A 22,334-nucleotide genomic window follows, 5' to 3' on the forward strand; every position below is an offset into this window, starting at 1 on the left:
CACTTGACTATGACAAAAAATACTCCTCCAGTACTGTTCTGACCTCATTTACAGAATTCGTATTTTTCCTGTCCAAATGATTTTGAAGACTACAGAATAAATGAGAATACATCAGAAGGGGCAACGTCCAGTGAATATGGTGGGTGGGATATCATTTCCCATTTAGACTGCTCCAGCCTTTGGAATGTCATCCTCGCTGTATGTGGCTGAGCATTATCCTGATAGAACACCTTTCGCCTTCAAACCAAAGATGGTTGTTTCTCTGGTGATATGCAGGTGTCAATGAATGGTTGAATGACGAAATTCAAGCTTCTCTGCTAGTTCCTCAACAGTCACAATGGGATTTTGTTCCACTGGGGTTTGCAGGAGATTCTCGTCAAGTTCTTAAGATACCAAATAGGCTCTTTTGTCACTTCCTTTATAGCTTTCAAAAAATAATTTAACATTGAACTGCACTCTTCAAAACTTGAACTAAGAATAAGTACAACATAAAATTACTACCTGTTTTTATAGCAAGTTGATGCAGGTAGTTTATCCTGTCCCCCTCTGACTTTTAGCTCATGCAACTGAAAAATACACATTAGGCGTAGGAGTGGCTGTGTGGTAAGTAGCTTGCTTACGAACCATTTGGTTTGGGGTTCAGTCCCACCTCGTGGCACCTTGGGCAAGTGTCTTCTGCTATTGCCTTGGGCCAACCAAAGCCTTGTGAGTGGATTTGGTAGACGGAAACTGAAAGAAGCCCGTCGTATATATGTATGTGTGTGTGTGTGTGTCTGTGTTTGTCCCCCCAACATCGCTTGACAACTGATGCTGAAGACTTGTATTTGGTAGACGGAAACTGAAAGAAACCCGTCTTATATATGTACATATGTATGTATGTGTTAGTCTGTGTTTGTCTCCCCAACATCGCTTGACAACTGATGCTGAAGCCTTGTGAGTGGATTTGGTAGACGGAAACTGAAAGAAGCCCATCTTATATATGTATATATGTATGTATGTGTGTGTCTGTGTTTGCCCCCCCAACATCGCTTGACAACTGATGCTGGTGTGTTTATGTCCTCATAACTTAGCGGTTCGGCAAAAGAGACTGATAGAATAAGTACTAGGCTTACAAAGAATAAGTCCTGGGGTCAATTTGCTTGACTAAAGGCGGTGCTCCAGCATGGCTACAGTCACATGACTGAAACAAGTAAAAGAGAGAAAAGAGAGTATCTATGGGATAACCCAAAATATGAACAACATTGTGATGGGGTGTAGGCTGTGTTTGTTCTTGACAGCAGGACTGTCCCAAATATTTAAGCAATATTGTAATGCGGTCATGGATGTCTTTATGCTTAACAGCAACACCATCCCCAGCTAAGAGCATTGTAATGTGACCTAGAATACCTGCGTTCTAACTGTAGCACTGTCCCAGATATATGAGCAACGTTGTGGTATGGTTGTGGATGTGTGTGTAACAGCCAAGAGAGCAATATTGTAATGTGGTGTAGGCTGTGTGTGTATTTGCAGCAACAGAACTGTCCCAGATATACGAGCAGCATTGTGGTATGATCGAGGATGCCTGCATGTTTGTAATAGCAGCATTGTATAAGAAATGTGGGACAGTAATGTTGCCTATGATGTCTGTATGTGTAACAACAGCATTGTCCTAGATATATGAACAGCAGGAGTGGTTGTGTGATAAGTAGCTTGTTTCCCAACCACATGGTTCCTGGTTCAGTCCCACTGGGTGGCACCTTGGGCAAGTGTCTTCTACTACTGCCTCAGACCGACCAAAGCCTTGTGAGTGGATCTGGTAGATGGAAACTGAAAGAAGCCCATTATATATGTGTGTGTGTGTGTACATGAAAAACATTCGAGCAGGTCATTGCCAGTGCCGCTGGACTGGCTCCTGTGCAGGTGGCACATAAAAAGCACCATTTGAGTGTGGCTGTTGCCACTAACACTTGACTAGCCCTCGTGCCGGTGGCACATAAAAGCATCCACTACACTCTCAGAGTGGTTGGCATTAGGAAGGGCAGATCAGATTGGAGCCTGGTGCAGCCATCTGGTTTGCTAGTCCTCAGTCAAATCGTCCAACCTATGCCAACACGGAAAGTGGACATTAAACGATGATGATGATAATGTATATATTTGTGTGTGTGTGTGTGTGTGTGTGTTTGTCCCCTCGCCATCGCTTGACAACCTATGCTGGTGTGTTTATGTCTACATATCTTAGCAGTTCAACAAAAGGGACTGATAGAATAAGTACTAAGCTTACAAAGAATAAGTTTTGGGGTTGAATTATTCAACTAAAGGTGGTGCTCCAGCATGGCCACAGTCAAATGACTGAAAAGTATTGTAACATAGTTTAGGATATTTGTGTGTGTATGCCACAGCAGGACTGTCCCATATATGAAGGCAATATTGTAGGGTGGCAAGCTGGCAGAGTCTTTAGCATGTTGGGCAAAATGCCTAGTGACATTTATCTTTACACTCTGAGTTCAAATGCTGCAGGGGCCAACTTTGCCTTTCATTCTTTTGGGGTCAATAAAATAAGTACCAGTTGAGCACCGGGGTCAATGTAGTCAACTTAACCCATTCAACAAAATTGCTGGACTTGTGCCAAGTTTTGAAACCAATATTGTAATAATAAAATAAATACGCCCTTTTAAAACATAGGCTCATGGGCCCGGTTTCCCGGTTTCTATGGCATATGTGTTCCCCAGCTGGACAGGACACCAGTCCATTGCAGCGTTACCCATTTTTGCCAGCTGAGTGGACTGGAGCAACATGAAATGAAGTGTTTTGCTAAAGAAGACAATGCGTCGCCCGGTCCAGGTATTGAAACCAGAATCTTACGATCATGATGCTGACACCCTAACCACTAAGCCACGTGCCTCCACAAATATTGTAATGTGAGGATGGAAATTTGTGTTTAACAGCAACAAAATCCAGCTAAGACAGCAGTTTAGGATGTTTATGTGTGTCTCTAAAAGCAGGACTGTCCCAGATGTGTAGACTGAGCAAGACACTTTATTTCACATTGCTCCAATTCATTCAGCTGTAGAAATGAGTTGCGACATCACAGGTGCCAAGCTGTATCGGCCCCTTTGCCTTTCCCTTAGATAACACTGGTGGCATGGAGATAGGAGGTTGGTATGCATGGGTGACTGCTGGCCTTCCATAAACAACATTGCCCAGAATTGTGCCTCGGAGGGTAATTTTCTAGGTGTAATCCCATGGTCACTGATGACTGAAAGGGGTCTCACCCTTTACCCTATGTACATATAATGGCATGGAGGGGAACATTCTAGGTACAATCCCGTGATCATTCATGACCGAAGAGGGTCTTAACCCCCTACCCTATGGACATATTATGGCACAGAGAGGGGAGGCTTGGATGCATGGGCGACTGCTGGTCTTCCACAAACAACCTTGCCTAGACTTGTGCCTTGGAGGAGAACTTCCTAGGTGTAATCCCATGGTCACTGATGACTGAAAGGGGTCTCACCCTTTACCCTATGTATATATAATGGCATGGAGGGGAACATTCTAGGTGCAATCCCATGGTCATTCATGACCGAAGAGGGTCTTCACTGTCCCTGATATGAAAGTAGTACTGTAATGTGGATCTACAAGACAGAGTGTGTGTGTAGCAACAGCACTGTACCAGATATATGAACAACATTAATATAAGCGTAGGAGTGGCTGTGTGGTAAGTAGCTTGCTTATGAACCACATGGTTCCGGGTTCAGTTCCACTGTGTGGCACCCTGGGCAAGTGTCTTCTACTATAGCCTTAGGCTGACCAAAGCCTTGTGAGTGGATTTGGTAGATGGAAACTGATAGACGCCCACAGTATATATATCTGTGTGTGTGTATATATGTATGTGTATATATATATATATATATATATATATATATATATATCTGTAAATGTAATATGTGGAAATTATTCGGCAGCCATGATAAAACTCCAAATTTTGGATGCCGAGGTGGAAAACCATGCCGCCATCTCTTCAGGTATCCGGCCATTGGAAAAATGCTATCGGAGTTTTATCATGGCTACCGAATAATTGTCACATATTACATTTACAGATAAATTCCTCTATTTACATAATATTGAGGTCTCTTTCTTTCTTTTGTTGTCTTACCATTTTTATCAATATATATATATATATATATATATATATATAATGTAAATGTATTTCTATTTCTATGTCTTGTTATATTTGTACTATATTAATGTATAATATCATTGCTATTGTGTAATGGTTTAATAAAGTATTGATTGGGTATTATCTGATGGTTGATGATTGATTTAGATATATTTCTCCATTTTCTCATTTTGTAGTTATATATATATATATATATCTAAAACAGGAAAGTTTATGAAAATAAACAAAAGACGAAGGCAGATGGAGTACAAACAAACAAATGTATTAGTATGGCGCTCAGGAATAGAAATAGAAAAAGTCTTTTACGTTTCGAGCCTACGCTCTTCGACAGAAAGATACACAGAAAAAAACAAGGAGAGAAAAAAATGCATATATATATATATATATATATATATATATATATATATAGGGTGTCCATAAATTAGACATCACTAAATATATCCCCAATGGTTGTTATACTTTTTTGATAACATAATAGGTTAGATAGGATGATGTCTATATTACAATGACCAATAATGTGTTGTGCATGTATAGTAATATTAGGATCATGAAATTAGTATTAGCTTATCTCACTCTTTCTTGTGGAACCCCAGTTGTAAAATGCTGATTTGGAATGTGAGTGGCAGAGTGAGTGTGAGAGAATGAATGCGAACGAATGTGAGAGAATGAGTGTGAAAGGGTGAATGCGAGTGAGGGTGAGAGAGTGAATGCGAGTGTGGGTGAGAGAGTGAATGCGAGTGAGGGTGAGAGAGTGAATGTGAGAGAGGGTGAGAGACAATGTGAGTGAGGGTGAGAAAATGAATGTGAGTGAGGGTGAGAGACTGAATGCGAGTGAGGGTGAGAGAGTGAATGTATGCGAGTGTGAGAGAGTGAGTGCAGTCTAGTAAGTGAAACAAGTAAATGATAAAAATGTATTGTAATGCAAATCACACATTATCTTTACAGGATGGTCAACAAGTACTTAAGAGGCCCCCAATTAAGAAAGCCTAATCTTTGTGATGTTGTCTTGCATGTTTCTGTACATGTGGGTATTGAGAACATCAGATAAAGTACCGGACTACTTATCCTCAGGTCCAATCAGAGATCTCATCAGACTGGTGAGACCTGTTACGGGTACCATGGAAACCAAAACTATCCGTTCCATGGCCAAGTGGTTGACAACTAAACTGGCTTCCTTGCTTGAATAGCTTGGAACGCTTGTGAAGAGGGTGCCTGGATACCCGGCAGGAGTAAAAACAAGATCTGTTGAAGGACAGATGAGCTCCCCATGAGCCAACAGCCATCCTGTTGGGGGAAAGCAATGGCAAGCCACCCCAATATCTCTGTCAAGAAAGTCACAACAAAGCATCATTAAGGATCCATCCGATGGAAGAACTTGTGCTTAATTGGGAAGATTTTCAAGGCATACAATACGAGACAAGAATGATACATATATAATTTTTGACTTGTTTCAGTCATTTGTTTCTGACCATGCTGGGGCACTGCCTTTTAGTCAAATAAATCAACCCCGAGACTTATTCGTTATAGCTTAGTACTTATTCTATCAGTATCAGGAATGTAGACACACCAAATTCAGTTGTCAAGCAATGGTGGGGAGGAGACAAACACAGAGTCACAAATATATATATAATTTCAGTTTCCATCTCCCAAATCCACTCAAAAGGCTTTGGTCAACTCGAGGCTGTAGTAGAAGACACTTGCCCAAGGTGTCACGCAGTGGGACTGAACCTGGAACCATGTGGCTGGTAACCAAGCTACTTACCACACAGCCACTCCCGTGCCTATACATATATACACATATATATATATATATATATATATATATATATATATATATATATATATATATATTATAGAGAGGGGAGGGATCTCATCAAAGGCTGGTGAGACCTGCTACTGGTATCATGTAAACCAATGCTACTTGTTGCATGGTTGAGAGGTTGACAACTAAACTGGCTTCCCTGTTTGAGTAGATTGCTAGCCTTTGTGAAAAGGGTGTCTGGATATCCAGCAGAACTGAAAACAAGATCTGTTGAAGGATGGATCAGCTTCCTGTGGGCCAACAGTTAACTTGTTGGGGGAAGGCAATGACAACCCACCCCAATATCTCTGCAAGAAAATACTCAAGGCTGCGAGCTGGCAGAATCGTTAGCACACCGGGCGAAATGCTTAGCGGTATTTCGTATGCCGCTACATTCTGAGTTCAAATTCCGCCGAGGTCGACTTTACCTTTCATCCTTTCAGGGTCGATTAAATAAGTACCAGTTACACACTGGGGTCAACATAATCGAATTAATCTGTTTGTCTGTCCTTGTTTGTCCCCTCTGTGTTTAGCCCCTTGTGGGTAGTAAAGAAATAGGTATTTTGTCTGCTGCTACATTCTGAGTTCAAATTCAGCCGAGGTTTACTTTGCCTTTCATCCTTTCGGGGTCGATTAAATAAGTACTAGTTACGCATTGGGGTCGATATAATCGACTTAATCCGTTTGTCTGTCCTTGTTTGTCCCCTCTGTGTGTAGCCCCTTGTGGGCAGTAAAGAAATAAGAAAACACTACGAGGAAGTCAAAATGAAGTAATGGTATGGCTTCCTCTGACAGATAAACCCATGTGCATAACCGGGAAGACTTTCATTATAAGGTCAACAAGACACTGTAAAAGCATAATATATGACAATTACTACTACTACTACTCCTCCTCAGGTGAGGTCAGCGATCACATCACAGGCTGATGAGACCTGCTACAGGTATCATGTAAACCAGTTCTACTTGTTTCATGGTGAAGTGGTCAGCAACCAAACCAGCTTCCCCACTTGAGTAGCCTACTACTCTTGTGAGGAGGGTGTCTGGACACAAAGTAGGATTAAAAACAGGACCTGTGAAAGGGCAGGTGAGCTCCTCATGGACTAATGGCCATCCAGTTGAGGAAGGCAATAGCAAACCATACCAATATCTCTGCCGAGATAATACTATGAGAAATTCAAAACAAAGCAACACTGTGGCTTCATCTAGTGGGAGAACTTGCATTTAAAACCCTTTCATTACCATATTTATTTTGAGATATTCTGTGTTTCTTTCAATTATTTAAATATAACAAAACATTTAATAAGATAATTAGTGTTAGGAACATAAATTGTGACTAAGGTTTGGTGGAAGATTTTAATTCAAAACTTATGAAAACAAGACATTTGTACTACAGAGCCAGAGGCGGTTTCAGCCAGATTTGTATCAAAAGGGTTAAAAATATCATGGTGACTTTAACCCTTTTGTTACCATATTTCTTTTGAGATGCTCTGTGTTTCTTTCAAGAATTTATTAAAATAACTTAGATATCATTAAGCTTGTGTTAGGAACATAAATTGTGACTAAGATTTTAATTCAAAACTTCTGAAGACAAGATATTTGTACCACAGAGCCAGAGCCGGTTTCAGCTGGATTGGTAACGAAAGGATTAATCGAAAAGACTTATGATGTATTAGTCCAAGCTTCTTACATTTTGTGTTTAAATTCCACCAAGGTCAGATTGGTAGAACTCCATGTGGATCAGATGAGGTCCCCTATGGTATGCTTCATCTGATGGAAGAACTCATGCTTAATTGGAAAGACTTTTGTTGTAGTGTCATGAATGCACTGAAAACATATGATACATGACAAGTATTCATCCAAGCTTCTTGCATTTTGAGTTCAAATTCCACTGAAGTCAAATTAACCTTTCATCCTTTCAGGGTCAATAAAAAAAATGGTCTAAATCCATGATGCTATTTACAGATCACTGTCATACTCTAATCATCCATCATCATCTATCTCATGATCCCCTCCTCCAATGCCCTCTCCCCTCTCAAAATTCCTTATCCTAGAAGTTACTTGGTGACCCTGCCAATGCAGGTGCCATGTAAAAAGCATCCAGCTGTAAAAACCATGCCAAAACAGACATAGAAGTCTGGTGCAGTCTTCTACCTGACCAGCTCCTGTCAAACCGTCCAATGCTCAACAACATGGAGGACAGACATTAAATGATGATTATGATGACTTAATCTTCTGATCTGGAGCTAAACTATATCAACAACTATTGTCACTAGTATTAACCACTAATCATCATCCTCATCACTAAACATCCACTCTTCAGGCAAACATGAGCTGGATGGTCTGACAAGATCCAACATGCTTCAGTGTCTGCTTTGACAATTTCAATATCAGGAAACACTTCCCAATGCCAACCACTCTACAATGTGTACCAGGTGCATTTTTCATTGTACCAACACTACTGAGGTTGTTATGTAACTCATAAGACCAATATTACTAAGTATTAAGGGGTTGAAGTATAACAGAAGGGACAGGAATAACTGTCTTGCTGGAGAGGAGATACATAGAAGGGACAGGAAGAGGTTTCTTGCTGGAGAGGAGATACATGGCAACCTCACATTATATAAGGGTGGGTGGCTTTGTGTTAGATGTTGAGGGGTTAAAGTATGATAGAAGGGACAGGAAGAGGTTTCTTGCTGGAGAGGAGATACATGGCGACCTCACATTATATAAGGGTGGGTGGTTTTATGTTAGGCGTTGAGAGGTTAAAGTATGATAGAAGAGACAGGAATAGGTTTCTTGGTGAAGAGGAGATACATGGTTATCTCACATTATATAAGGGTGGGTGGTATTATGTTAGGCGTTGAGGGGTTAAAATATGATAGAAGGGACAGGAAGAGGTTTCTTGCTGGTGAGGAGATACATGGCTACCTCACATTATATAAGGGTGGGTGGCTTTATGTTAGGTGTTGAGAGGTTAAAGTATGATAGAAGGGACAGGAAGAGGTTTCTTGCTGGTGAGAAGATACATGGCTACCTCACATTATATAAGGGCGGATGGCTTTATGTTAGGTGTTGAGGGGTTAAAGTATGATAAAAGGAACAGGAGAGGTTCCTTGCTGGAGGTGGTACATGGTTACTGCACCTTATATAAGGGTGGGTGGCTTTGTGTTAGGTGTTGAGAGGTTAAAATATGATAGATGGGACAGGAACAGGTTTCTTGCTGGAAAGGAGATACATGGCTACCTCACATTATATAAGGGTGGGTGGTTTTATGTTAGGTGTTGAGGGTTTAAATTATGATGTGTCTTCTAACATAGCCTCAGCCCTACTGAAGCCTTGCAAGTAGAATTGAAACTGAAAGCTCATCATATGCGTGAGTGCGTTGCTCACCATGCCGGAGGTAAAGAATACGCACACCACCCATTTTCGGCATAACCCCAACCCCTAACACTGAGTGTGCATATTCTTTACCACTGCTTGACAGCCGGTGTTGGTGTGGTTACGTCTCTATAACATAGGGGTTCGGCAAAATAGACTGACAGAATAAGTACTAGGCTTTACAAATAAGTCCCGGGGTCGATTTGTTAGACCAAAACCACTCAAGACGGTGCTCCAGCATGGCCACAATCAAGTGACTGAAATCAAAGTAAAAATGTGTGTGTGTGTATGATGTATATATATATAGGCGCAGGAGTGGCTGTGTGGTAAGTAGCTTGCTTACCAACCACATGGTTCTGGGTTCAGTCCCACTGCGTGGCACCTTGGGCAAGTGTCTTCTACTATAGCCCCGGGCCGACCAATGCCTTGTGATTGGATTTGGTAGACGGAAACTGAAAGAAGCCCGTCGTATATATGTATATACATATGTGTGTGTGTGTGATTCCTCCAACATCGTTTGACAATCGATGCTGGTGTGTTTACGTCCCCGTAACTTAGCGGTTCGGCAAAATAGCCGATAGAATAAGCACTAGGCTTACAAAGAATAAGTCCTGTGGTGCTCCAGCATGGCCACAGTCAAATGACTGAAACAAGTAAAAGAGTGAAAGAGAGTATATATATATATATATAGATGACGTAAAACAACGGATGCATCCGGAATGACCCGGAAAAAGAAACAGGAAGAAACAGAAAGAGCAAAGAAGTGCGAGACAACAAAGGGGAGAAAGAAATCGTCGAAGGAGGAGGAGGAGGAGCAAAAATAAAAAAGAAAGAAAGATTATGTGTAAATGGTGGTTTGAAGGAAGAGAGATTAAGAAATAAATAGGGAGGGGGAGTAAGAGGAGACCAGTTGTAAAGAGACAAAGAAACAGACAGAGCGGTAGGGAAAAGCACAAAGTAAAAGAAGGGGAGTGAATAAATTAAGAGGAAAAGGAAAGAAAAAAGGGTATAAGACTATAAGGAAGACGGATGAGGAGGAGGAGGAGGAAATAGAGGGGAAAAGTGAGACTAAAAGAAATGAGAGAGGGTGTAAGAAGGGATATACGAGAGGGGTGGTATGAGTAATGAGGAAACGAGAAAGAGAAAGACTAAAATGAGAGTAAATAGAAAAGAAGGGAAGAAAGAGGGGGGATTAGAAAGCTAAAAGTTATGAGAAAGAATGAGAGAAAAATGTGGAAAGAAAGACAAATAGAATCGTTTTTTGGATGAATAAAGACGAGAGGAAGAATCAGCCGTTGATGGAAAGAAAATCCCAGAGAGAAAGAGGGAAGAATACAGTAAGTTGAAGTGGATAGAAAAATAAAGAGGAAGAATAATGAAAGGAGTGGATGGGAAAAAGAATATAAGACAAGAGAGAGGAATAGTATAAGGGATGGTGTGAAAGACTAAAAGATAAGAGAGGGAGAGGAAATAAATAAAAAGAGCAAAAGAGAGAGATTAGTAATTACAATTGTAAGGAGAGAATAGAGAGAGTGAAAGCTGAGAGAGAGAGAGAGAGAGAGAGAAGAGAGAAAGGGTAAAAAGGTAAGAGAGGGGGAAAGTATATACTAGCTTGTATGCATAGGAGAAAGATAAAGTAAAAGATGAGAGAGAGGGGTAAAGGAGACGGAGAAATATATAACAGTTTATGAGGGATAGGGAGAAAGACGGTAAAAGATACGAGAGAAGAAAAGGAGTGATGTAAAAGAAAGGGTAAAATTAAGAGAGGGGAAAAGAGAGACTGAGAAGTATAGAATAGATTATATAAGGAAGGGGAGGAGAATGACATGGTAAAAAATAAGAGAGGGGGATAAAAGAGACGGAGAAGTATATAACAGTTTATGAGGGAGAGGGAGAAAGACGATAACAGATACGAGAAGAAAAAGTGATGTAAAAGAAAGGGTAAAATTGAGAGGGGGGGTAAAAGAGAGACTGAGAAGTATAGAATAGATTATAAGGGGAGGAAAATGACATGGTAAAAGATAAGAGAGAGGGGTATGAGGGAGAGGGAGAAAGACGGTAAAAGATAGGAGAAAAAGAATGTAAAAGAAAGGGTAAAAATGAGAGGGGGGAAAAGAGAGAGTGAGAAGTATAGAATAGATTATATAAGGAAGGGGAGGAGAATGACATGGTAAAAGATAAGAGAGAGGGGTAAAAGAGACGGAGAAGTACATAACAGTTTATGAGGGAGAGGGAGAAAGACGGTAAAAGATACGAGAGAAGAAAAAGAAAGGGTAAACATGAGAGAGGGGAAAAGAGAGACTGAGAAGTATAGAATAGATTATATAAGGAAGGGGAGGAAAATGACATGGTAAAAGATAAGACAGAGGGGTAAAAGAGACGGAGAGGGAGAAAAACAGTAAAAGATACGAGAGAAGAAAAAGAGTGATGTAAAAGAAAGGGTAAAATTGAGAGAGGGGGAAGAGAGACTGAGAAGTATAGAATAGATTATATAAGGAAGGGGAGGAGAATGACATGGTAAAAGAAAAGACAGAGGGGTAAAAGAGACGGAGAAGTATGTAACAGTTTATGAGGGAGAGGGAGAAAGACGGTAAAAGATACGAGAGAAGAAAAAGAATGTAAAAATGAGAGAGGGGGGAAAAGAGAGAGTGAGAAGTATAGAATAGATTATATAAGGAAGGGGAGGAGAATGACGTGGTAAAAGATAAGAGTGAGGGAGTGAAAGAAAGACTGAAAGACAAAGAGTGTGAGAAAGAGCGACAGCAGCTGAAGTATGAAGTTTAAAGTACAAAGAAAAAGGATTGGCGATCGAGGGAGATGGAAGACATTTTGTGCTCCACTGTTGATAGAAATAAACTATATATAGGGAGCCAACAGTGTGTTAAGGGCCGTTGAGGTAAAATAAGGGGTTTGTATATGAACCAGGCGGGGTGAAATGATAAGAAATACAGCCTATGAGAGGTCATAATGACTTAAATTTAAAACGATGTCTCATCATAAGAGGTGTCATGCCTGGCTTTCTTCCGTAATGGCGAGGAGCACGGTGGCAAGATGTGCTAGAAATAACAGCTAAATCACCCTGAAATCTCACACATGAAAATAGATCTCGTTTTTTTTTTTTCATAATCGTTATAAATTCCCGTGTGTAGAAAGGAAATTAGCAAAAATTTTCTGAAAATATCAAAAAAAATAATAAAAAAGGGTTATAAGAATTCCACCGCAATTTATATACATACACACATACATACACATATATATATATAGACACACACACATATATATACACAGACACACATACATACACGTATATATATACACAGACACACATACATACACATATATATATATATACAGACACACATACATACACATATATATATATATATATACATACACACACACATATATATATAGACACACATACATACACACACACACACATACACACACACATATATATATATATATATATATATAGACACATGCATACATACACACACACATATATATATATATATAGACACATGCATACATACACATATATATATATATAGACACATGCATACATACACACACATATATATATATATATATATATATATACATACATACATACACACACATATACAGACACACATACATACATACATACACATGTAGTCTTTTTTAGATTCATACAGAAATTGCCAGCCAGCCACCTTGTCTATTTTACCGACCGGCACGGCATGGTCGGGCAGGATGGTTGCCTGAGTGAATTATTATTATCATCATCATAATTATTATGGTTTTCTTAACGTTTTAAGTCGACAAATTAAGATAGAATAATAGATAATACCTGATGAGATTCGAGGTCGTAAGGGGCCCTCTTTGCGTATGATTTTAGTTATGTGCGGCCCCACAGATTGTGGTCTCGCAGCAAGTAAGCAAGCAAGCAACCTTCTAAGCCGTTTTATATAAAAAAAAAAGGAAGTGAAGGCCGACCTCAACTTTGATTGGAGGCCAATTAATTAATTAGCCTATAATAATTAATTACTGTTAAGAGAAAAGGATTTAAATTTCCTTTCTTATTTTTTTTTTTTATAATACATATGAGGTTAGATTTTTTTTAATAAAGATTATTATTATTATTATTACTGGAATTTTTTTTTTTCCTTATTGAAACCTGAACGTTTCGACGGTGAATCAAGTGTACATATGTCTATACGTGTACATAGTTGTGTGTATGTGTGTGTGTATATGCGAATGTATGTGTGTGAGTGCGTGTATGAGTACATATGTGTGTGAGGTGTGTGTATGAAAAAGAAGTAAGAAGATAAAGAAAGGAGCGAGAGAGAAAGAGAGTCTAACACAGAAACCCACATAGCTTCTAAGAACTGGCTGACCTCACACCACCGCTATTCCTGCATTCCAACCATGACCAACTCGCCTTTATATATCAAGACTAGCGTTGTTCAAAGTATCCCTTCCTCTCGTCGCCCTTAACTGTGCCCACTCCGCCAGGCTCTTCACAGCCCTTTATGCCTAGTCCTGCTTCATAGGAATGCAGCCCGTGAAAACTCCCTTTCCTACAGGTGGGGGTTTGTAACAGTTTAAACCATGTATGGGCAACATTTTTGATGAGGCGGGCCGCATGATACAAGGTTCGACATCTGGCGGGCCGCACTACCGAAAACAAAACAAAGAAACTCGAAATAATTTTTCGTTATTCGTGAATTTCCAGACTGTCCCGCGGGCTACATGTCGCCCAGGACTAGTTTAAACGGAAAATTAACCCCACCCATCTCACCAGTTTCGGAAATCTGGGAGACCAAAGTTCTTGTATAAGGGAATCGTTGATAACTCACCGATTCCCTTCATGTAATTTCTAATAAATATACTTATTGTCCTGTCTGTACAGGACAATAGAAATTTAGTGGCATGCTTATATAAGTACCCCCACCCTGCCGGCTTTGTCTCCTCATAACTTTTTAAAAAACTGATATTTTTTAAAGAAATTTTCCAGAAATGCGCTTCAGATAATATAAGGGCAATCTTTCGTCTCTAGTAGACCTTTCCGTCGATTTCCGTAAAAAATTTTTTTTTTTACATATGGGCTTGCGGGAACTTTTGAAGTAATGAGAGCGAAAGAGACTAAGAGAAAGCGATTGTATGACGAGGGAAGTTCTTTTGAAGTTACCGTGCATGGCAAGCATTGATGTATATGTGTGTGTGTGTGTTTGATGGGGTTGTGTAAGTAAAGTGCTTCTGTTAGTGTCTGTGAAAGAAAGAGATAACTGAAATTTTTACTGTGTATGTGTATATGTATGTATATTACTTCAAAAGTTCCCGCAAGCCCATATGTAAAAAAAAAAAAAAATTTACGGAATCGACGGAAAGGTATACTAGAGACGAAAGATCGCCAATATAAGATTCTGATTAATAATAATATAAGATTCCGTGGTTGGAGAGAAGAGTTTCGGAAAATTCACTCGGGGTCAGTTTTGTTTCCTCAAAACTTTCAGAAAAATGTGTATTTTTTTAATGGAATTTTCTACAAATACCTTTCAGGGTGTGTAGATTATGATTATATCAGAATTTGATACGAAAGACAAAAAATTAGTTGGCTCGTGCACATACATAATGAAGCATCACAATTTTTTCTCGAAATTTCAAGTTTCATTTTGTAGGTATTATGTGATGTGTGTACGATCTAATGATTTTTTTTTTCATATAAAATTCCAATATAGTCGTGATCTACATACTCTGAAAGGTATTTGGAGAAATTTAATTTTAAAATACTCAATTTTCTGGAAGTTAGGAGGAAACAAAGCCGACACGTGTGAATTTTCGAAAACATCTCTCTGCATCCTCCAGAAAAAAAAAATTCGCTACAAACTGCAATATAAGAGGAATCTGCACCACCTGATGCATATTTATAGAAAACTTCATTAAAAAATATCCATTTATTAGATATCCAAGACAAAGGCGCAGGAGTGGCTGTGTGGTAAGTAGCTTGCATACCAAGCACATGGTTCCGGGTTCAGTCCCACTGTGTGGCACCTTGGGCAAGTGTCTTCTACTATAGCTTCGGGCCAGCCAAAGCCTTGTGAGTGGATTTGGTAGACAGAAACTGAAAGAAGCCCGTCGTATATAAGTGTGTGTGTGTGTGTGTGTGTGTGTGTGTGTATATATATATATATATATATATATATATATATATGGGTGCGTGTGTTTGTCCCTCCAACATCGCTTGACAACTGATGCTGGTGTGTTTATGTCCCCGTAACGTAGCGGTTTGGCAAAAGAGACAGATAGAATAAGTACTAGGCTTACAAAGAATAAGTCCTGGAGTCGATTTGTTCAACTAAAGGCGGTGCTCCAGCATGGCCGCAGTCGAATAACTGAAACAAGTAAAAGAGTAAAAGAGAGTTATCTGGAAGTTAAAAGAGGTAGCCCATCATGTATGTATGTACATGTGTGTGAAGGCGTCTGGCTTAGTGGCTAGGCTTTTTAGCTCACGATAATAAGGTCGGGAGTTTGTTACTGGACAGCATGTAGTGTCCTTGAGCAAGACACTTTATTTCATGCTGCACCATTCCACTCAGCTGACAAAAATGAGTGGTACCTGGAATTCAAAGGGCCAGCCTTGTGCCATTCGGTGTCACACTGAATCTCCCTGAGAACTACATTTAACCCTTTAGTGTTTAAACCAGCCATATCCAGCCAAAATATTCTACCTATTTTATGTTCAAACTAGTCAGATATGGTCATTCATAGCTACCTCATTGTGTCATTTTAAAAATAAACAATCACATCATTGAAATCTCAAAGCCATCAAATGATGCAAGATTAATTTTACATGTTGTGAATACATAAGCTATACATTTGACAGAATAATCTGAATGCTAAAGGGTTAAAGTTATGTGTATCTATAGACCGGCCAGCCACTTGCACTCTAAAATCGCAAGCTGACTGTTCTGTTGAACAAATCAACTGGAACATTCATCGAATTGATGGAGTGCCAGTAATATCATCCGCATCATTTAACATCTGCTTCCATGCTGGCATAGACCAGACGGTTTGGCAGGAACTGGCCAGGCAAAAGACTGCACCAGACATCTGTGTTTGTTTTGGCAACAAACACTACGCAGAGTGAACGTAGTGCTTTTTCATGACACCTGTACAGGTGGGGGGTCAGTTTCGGTATGGTTTTTACAGCTGGATGCCCTTCAAAGTGCCAACCACTTTACAATGTGGACTGGATGCTTTTTACATGGCACCAGCACAAACGCGATCAGTTTTGGAAAGATTTTTACAGCTGAATGCCCTTCCAAGTGTTAACCACTTTACAGTGCGGACTGGGAGCTTTTTACGGGGCACCAGCACTAGCAGGGTCACCGAGTAACCTGCAAGACAAAAATCCTTTAAAAGGGAGAGGGCTATTGTAGGAGGTGATCTTGTTTCAGATGATGAAAGGTGACAGAGAAACAGAAGTCTTGCTCTAGAGGAGGTGCATCCTTTTGACATTATATATATACACACACACATATATATAAATTTAAGTGTACGGTATATATACATATATATATGCTGTAACTGCGAAGACCCGACAAATAACATGAGTTCATGGCTGTTTCCTGCACCAGTTTCACATAGCAGCTCCGGCCCATCCAAAGTACCTTGGATTGCAGAACGACCTGCTGTGCTTACCTTGGATCGTAGGGTCACCTGCTGTGTTTGAGGAGACCTATTGAGTCAAATTCATCAACATCAAAATAAACAACAAATGGAAATTTTAGTTGTGTTACCTGTGCCGGTGGCATGTAAAAGGCACCCACTATACTCACAGAGTGGTTGGCATTAGGAAGGGCTTTCCAGCTGTAGAAACACTGCCAGATCAGACTGGAGCGTGGTGCAGCCTCCTGGCTTCCCAGACCCCAGTCGAACTGTCCAACCCGTACTAGTATGGAAAACGGACATTACACAATGATGATGATTATATATATAAGGCGGCAAGCTGGCAGAAACGTTAGCACGCCGGGCGAAATGCGTAGCCGTATTTCGCCTGTCGTTACGTTCCGAGTTCAAATTCCGCCGAGGTCGACTTTGCCTTTCATCCTTTCGGGGTCGATAAATTAAGTACCAGTTACGCACTGGGGTCAATGTAATCGGCTTAATCCCTTTGTCTGTCTTTGTTTGTCTCCTCTATGTTTAGCCCCTTGTGGGCAATAAAGAAATAATATATATAAGAAAATGGATGTAACAACAAGGGGAAACTCATCGTTTTCGCTGGTATGCCTTTAATTTAATTAGGTAACAAAGATGAAGGAAGCAATGGTGAAGGTAGCATTTACAATTATTTCGATTTACTGGTTTTAGTAAATCTCTTCAGAATGCAAAAATTAGATTGATGCAGTGGATGGGATGCAAAAATATTTTCACATCCCAACCGATGTATCAATCTAGTTTTCGCATTCTGAAGAGATAACAGAGGAATTCAAGACTGGATGCTCCTGGGAGCTCCTCTATGCTGACGACCTTGCTCTAATTGCTGAGTCACTATCAGAACTGAAGAAGTTTCAGGTGTGGAAGCAAGGATTAGAATCGAAGGGCCTTAGAGTCAACCTAGCTAAAACAAAAGTCCTAATAAGTAGGAAGGCAGGCAAACCACAAATCCCTTCAGGTAGATGGCCCTGCTCAATCTGTAGAAAAGGCATAGGTAGAAACTCCACAAGATGTACCCAGTGTAAGCTATGGACATGTAAGAAGTGCAGTAATATCAAAGGAAGGCTAACTGGGAAGATAGCTTTTGTATGTGGCAGATGCTCGGGAGCTATAAATAACACTGAAAACTCCCGCCACATTCCAGAGAGAAAAACTAGAAGTAGTTGATAGCTTCCGTTACCTAGGTGACCAAGTCAGTAGCGGGGGTGGGTGTGCTGAAAGTGTAACTGCTAGAGTAAGAATAGCCTGGGCAAAGTTCAGGGAGCTCTTACCTCTGCTAGGGACAAAAGGCCTCTCGCTCAGAGTAAAAGGTAGACTGTATGACGCATGTGTACAAACAGCCATGCTACATGGCAGTGAAACATGGGCCATGACTGCTGAGGACATGCGTAAGCTGAGTAATGAAGCCAGTATGCTCCAATGGATGTGTAATGTCAGTGTACATACTCGACAGAGTGTAAGTACCTTGAGAGAAAAGTTGGACCTAAGAAGCATCAGTTGTGGTGTGCAAGAGAGATGTTTGCGCTGGTATGGTCATGTGGCAAGAATGGATGAAGATAGGCGTGTGAAAAAGTGCCAATCCCTAGCGGTTGAGGGAACCCGTGGAAGAGGTAGACCCAGGAAAACCTGGAACGAGGTGGTGAAGCACGACCTTCGAACATTAGGCCTCACCGAGTCAATGACTAGTGACCGAGACCCTTGGAAATATGCTGTACGTGAGAAGACCCGGCAGGACAAGTGAGTCCATCCCGTGTCCCTTGCCAGGGATGTAGCCAGCCCACTTATGCATGCCTTTCCTTCTTTGGACACGCGAAGACCTGTTGAGGCAAAGAAGTTGAAATTGAATTCAAAATCAGACCTCATCCGACGACTAGCACCCATGCCAACCTCCCTTCATTGGACACTAAACTCTGCTTGTGAAGACCTGTTGGGACAAGTGAAATCGAATTCGACTGGCACCCACCAGTTGCTAATGTCGCTGGACTAACTCCTGTGCAGGTGACAAGTAAAGAAACACTTTTTCGACCCTGTGCTTGAGGAGACCTATTGAGTCAAGTACACGATCAAAAATCAATGGAAATTGTAGTTGTAATCCCTGTGCCGGTGGAACGTAAAAAGCACCATCTGAACGTGGCCGATGCCAGCGCCGCCTAGACTGGCTTCTGTGCCAGTGGCATGTAAAAAGCACCAATCCGATCGTGGCTGTTGCCAGCCTCGCCTGGCACCTAAAAAACACCCACTACACTCACGGAGGGGTTGGCGTTAGGAAGGGCATCCAGCTGTAGAAACACTGCCAGATCAGACTGGAGCCTGTTGCAGCCTCCTGGCTTCCCAGATCGAACCGTCCAAACCATGCTAGCATGGAAAGTGGACGTTAAATGATGATGATGATGAGTAAATTGAAACGATCGTAAATGCTACCTTCTTGTTATTTAATTAAATTGAAGGCATACCAGCGAAAACGACAAGTTTCTCCTTGTTATTTACATCCATTCTCTTCTATATAACTTAAACTACAGTTTACCAACCGAACCACCTGCTACCATACAACCTTACAAAAGACTGTACCTAGCCAGGTAATAACCAAGAGTAACTTCGGATTTAATTATCCCTTAGAGGTATTAAACTCCTCTAACTGATGCCTACACAATATATATATATAAATCAAAGTGTACATTAATGTAATCCTACATACAATATGTCTGGAATAAAAGACAAAATGGTCACAGCAGGAACATCTTTGATTGCACTTACGGGATCAGGACCTGCTTGGGGCTAAAGAAGAATTATAGTCACATTTAATAATCATTATATTAAGGCAGTATCTTGGCAGAATCAGTGGCATTTTATACATGGTTACGTCCTGAGTTCAAATTCCATCAAGGTTGACTTAACCTTCCATGCTTTCAGCACTGGTAAAATAAGTACCATTTGAAAACTGGGATCAATGTAATCAACTTAACTACTTCCCCAAAACTGCTGGCCTTGTGCCGAAATTTAAAGTAAATATTAACTACTAGGTTATATATTTAATTAGGTAGTGTGTAGCTTCAGGGAGTGACAACCCTGCCTGACACGAGTCCCGGGCTCAGCTGGCTCCGGCTGACAGTACCCGATATGGGCCCCTATCCAGGGTTACAGAAAGAAGACAACCTTCAAAGAAATCCGGAGTGGAGCCCCATAGGCAACTTAGTGTTCGACTCGACACTCTTCCGGCAGCTCCTGCAACCAAGTTGGTGTCAAACATAATGCTCTGGACTCCTTTGGACTACGTAAGTAAAGTTGAGAGAGGAATCCTGACGATTGGGCTACCCAGGATTTTCTCACATCTGGCCCAGGCCTGCGCAAGACTAGAGAGGAAACTGGAGAGGGCATGAAATGTAAAAACCAGACTGGATTAGTTTATGTGCAACTCTATTGTCTCCCGAGACAAAAGGATACCAATAACAATATAATAATGTAGTCCTAGATACACTAGAAGAGAATTAATGACCAGAAGAGAATTAATGCATTCGAGCTTTGGTGTTGGAGAAGACTTTTACGGATTCCATGGACAGCGAGGCTCACCAATGGAGAAGTTCTTAAGCAGATCAGGCCGAAAATGTCGCTAGAAGCTAGGACCACCAAGCATAGATTGGCATATTTCGGTCATATTATGCAGAGAAAATCCCTGGAGAAGGACATCATGCCTGGAATGGTCAGTGGCAAGAGAGGAAGAGGCCGACCAAGAACCCGATGGCTTGACACCATCAGGAGTGATACCGGAATAGACATAGCCAATCTGAAAGAAGCAGCCCAGGATAGAACTGACTGGAGGACACTGATCCAACGAGTGACCGAGAGTCGACTTCGACTGAGCGGATAGATAGATAGATGAATAGATACACTATGTCTGTAATAAAAGATGGGAGATCACTGCTGTAACATCTTTGAGCTGAGGTCTGCTGGATCAGAACTGATCTGGGGGTTAACCAACTATACACACAACTACTGTACCATTTAATAATGCAGTCCTAGATACATTATGCCTCAATAAGAGATGGGATGGTCCCACTGGAACATCACTGGTCATAGTTCAGCTGGGTGAAGACTGACCTCAAGTTGTACAACAACAACAGCATTTATAGCCACTGATACTAACTACTATACTATACATTAGATAGTGTAGTCCTAGACACAACGTGTCTGAATAAAAGACAGGATGGTCACAGCTGGAACATCTTTGATCAGGTCTGCTGGATCAGGACTGGCCTGGTGTTAAACAACAGTCACTGGCAGAATCGTTAGCACGCCGGGTGAAATGCTTAGCAGTACTTCATCTGCCATTACGTTCTGAGTTCAAATTCTGCCAAGGTCAACTTAGCCTTTCATCCTTTCAGGGTCAATTAAATAAGTAACAGTTACGCACTGGGGTCGATATAATCGACTTAATCCATTTGTCTGTCCTTGTTTGTCCTCTCTGTGTTTAGCCCCTTGTGGGTAGTAAAGAAATAGGTATTTTGTCTGCCGCTACGTTCTGAGTTCAAATTCCGCTGAGGTTGACCTTGCCTTCCATCTTTTCGGGGTCCATCAAATAAGTACCAGTTATGCACTGGAGTCAATATAATCGCTTTAGTCCCTTTGTCTGTCCCCTCTATGTTTAGCCCCTTGTGGGCAATAAAGAATTAAATACTAATTACTATACTAAACATTAAATAATGTAGTCCTAGATACACAATGTTTGAATAAAAGATGGAATGGTCACAGCTGGAGCATCTTTGATCATAGGTCTGCTGGATCAAGACTGACCCTGAGCTAAACAGTTGCAACTATAACCACCAAAGATAATTTAGTAAACTGTACATTTGATAATGTAGTCCTAGATACACTAGGTTTAAATACAAGAGGCAATGATCACAGCTGAAAGATCTTTGAACACGGGTCTATGGGGATCATGAATAACCTGGGGTTAAACAACAATAATGTCAAACTTACCCAATTTGTTGTTACCGTAACAACAGGGTCACCACCTATTCTTTTCTAAATGTCAAACTTCTTCAAAACTTTTCTCTGGGTTCAACACTCGGAACTCCCTGAAGAGAGACGAAAAAGACAAAGTGAGAAAATGAAGAGAAAGTTTGTGGTAATGGTAGGGATGGAGATGGTGGTGGTGGTGGTGGTGATGGTGAAGGTGATGGTAGTAGAGGTGGTGTTGGTGGTGATGTTAGTAACGAAAATGATGGTAGTAATGTTATTAGATCGAAATATGTATGGGTTAAGCATATGAAAGAGAGCAACAGTGTGTGTCTGTGT

General features: G+C 40.7%; 2 protein-coding genes across 3 annotated transcripts in view; both read right to left on the reverse strand.

Annotated features, from left to right (window-relative positions):
* The window catches only part of LOC115225490 (neurofascin-like), a 498,646-nt gene that overhangs the window by 252,651 nt on the left and 223,661 nt on the right, over positions 1-22,334 (reverse strand). The gene's annotated exons all lie outside the window — the stretch shown is intronic.
* The window catches only part of LOC115225288 (ubiquitin-like modifier-activating enzyme 1), a 130,695-nt gene that overhangs the window by 82,948 nt on the left and 25,413 nt on the right, over positions 1-22,334 (reverse strand). Inside the window, exon 2 of one of the 2 annotated variants that reach the window (XM_029796226.2) lies at positions 22,017-22,114. The gene's annotated coding sequence lies outside the window, so the exon portion shown is untranslated. Of the gene's footprint in view, positions 1-13,173; positions 13,310-22,016; positions 22,115-22,334 lie in introns of those variants that run through there. The other variant, XM_029796227.2, reaches the window with a different exon arrangement.

Source organism: Octopus sinensis, linkage group LG27 (assembly GCF_006345805.1).
Source record: "Octopus sinensis linkage group LG27, ASM634580v1, whole genome shotgun sequence".
NCBI lineage: Eukaryota > Metazoa > Mollusca > Cephalopoda > Octopoda > Octopodidae > Octopus > Octopus sinensis.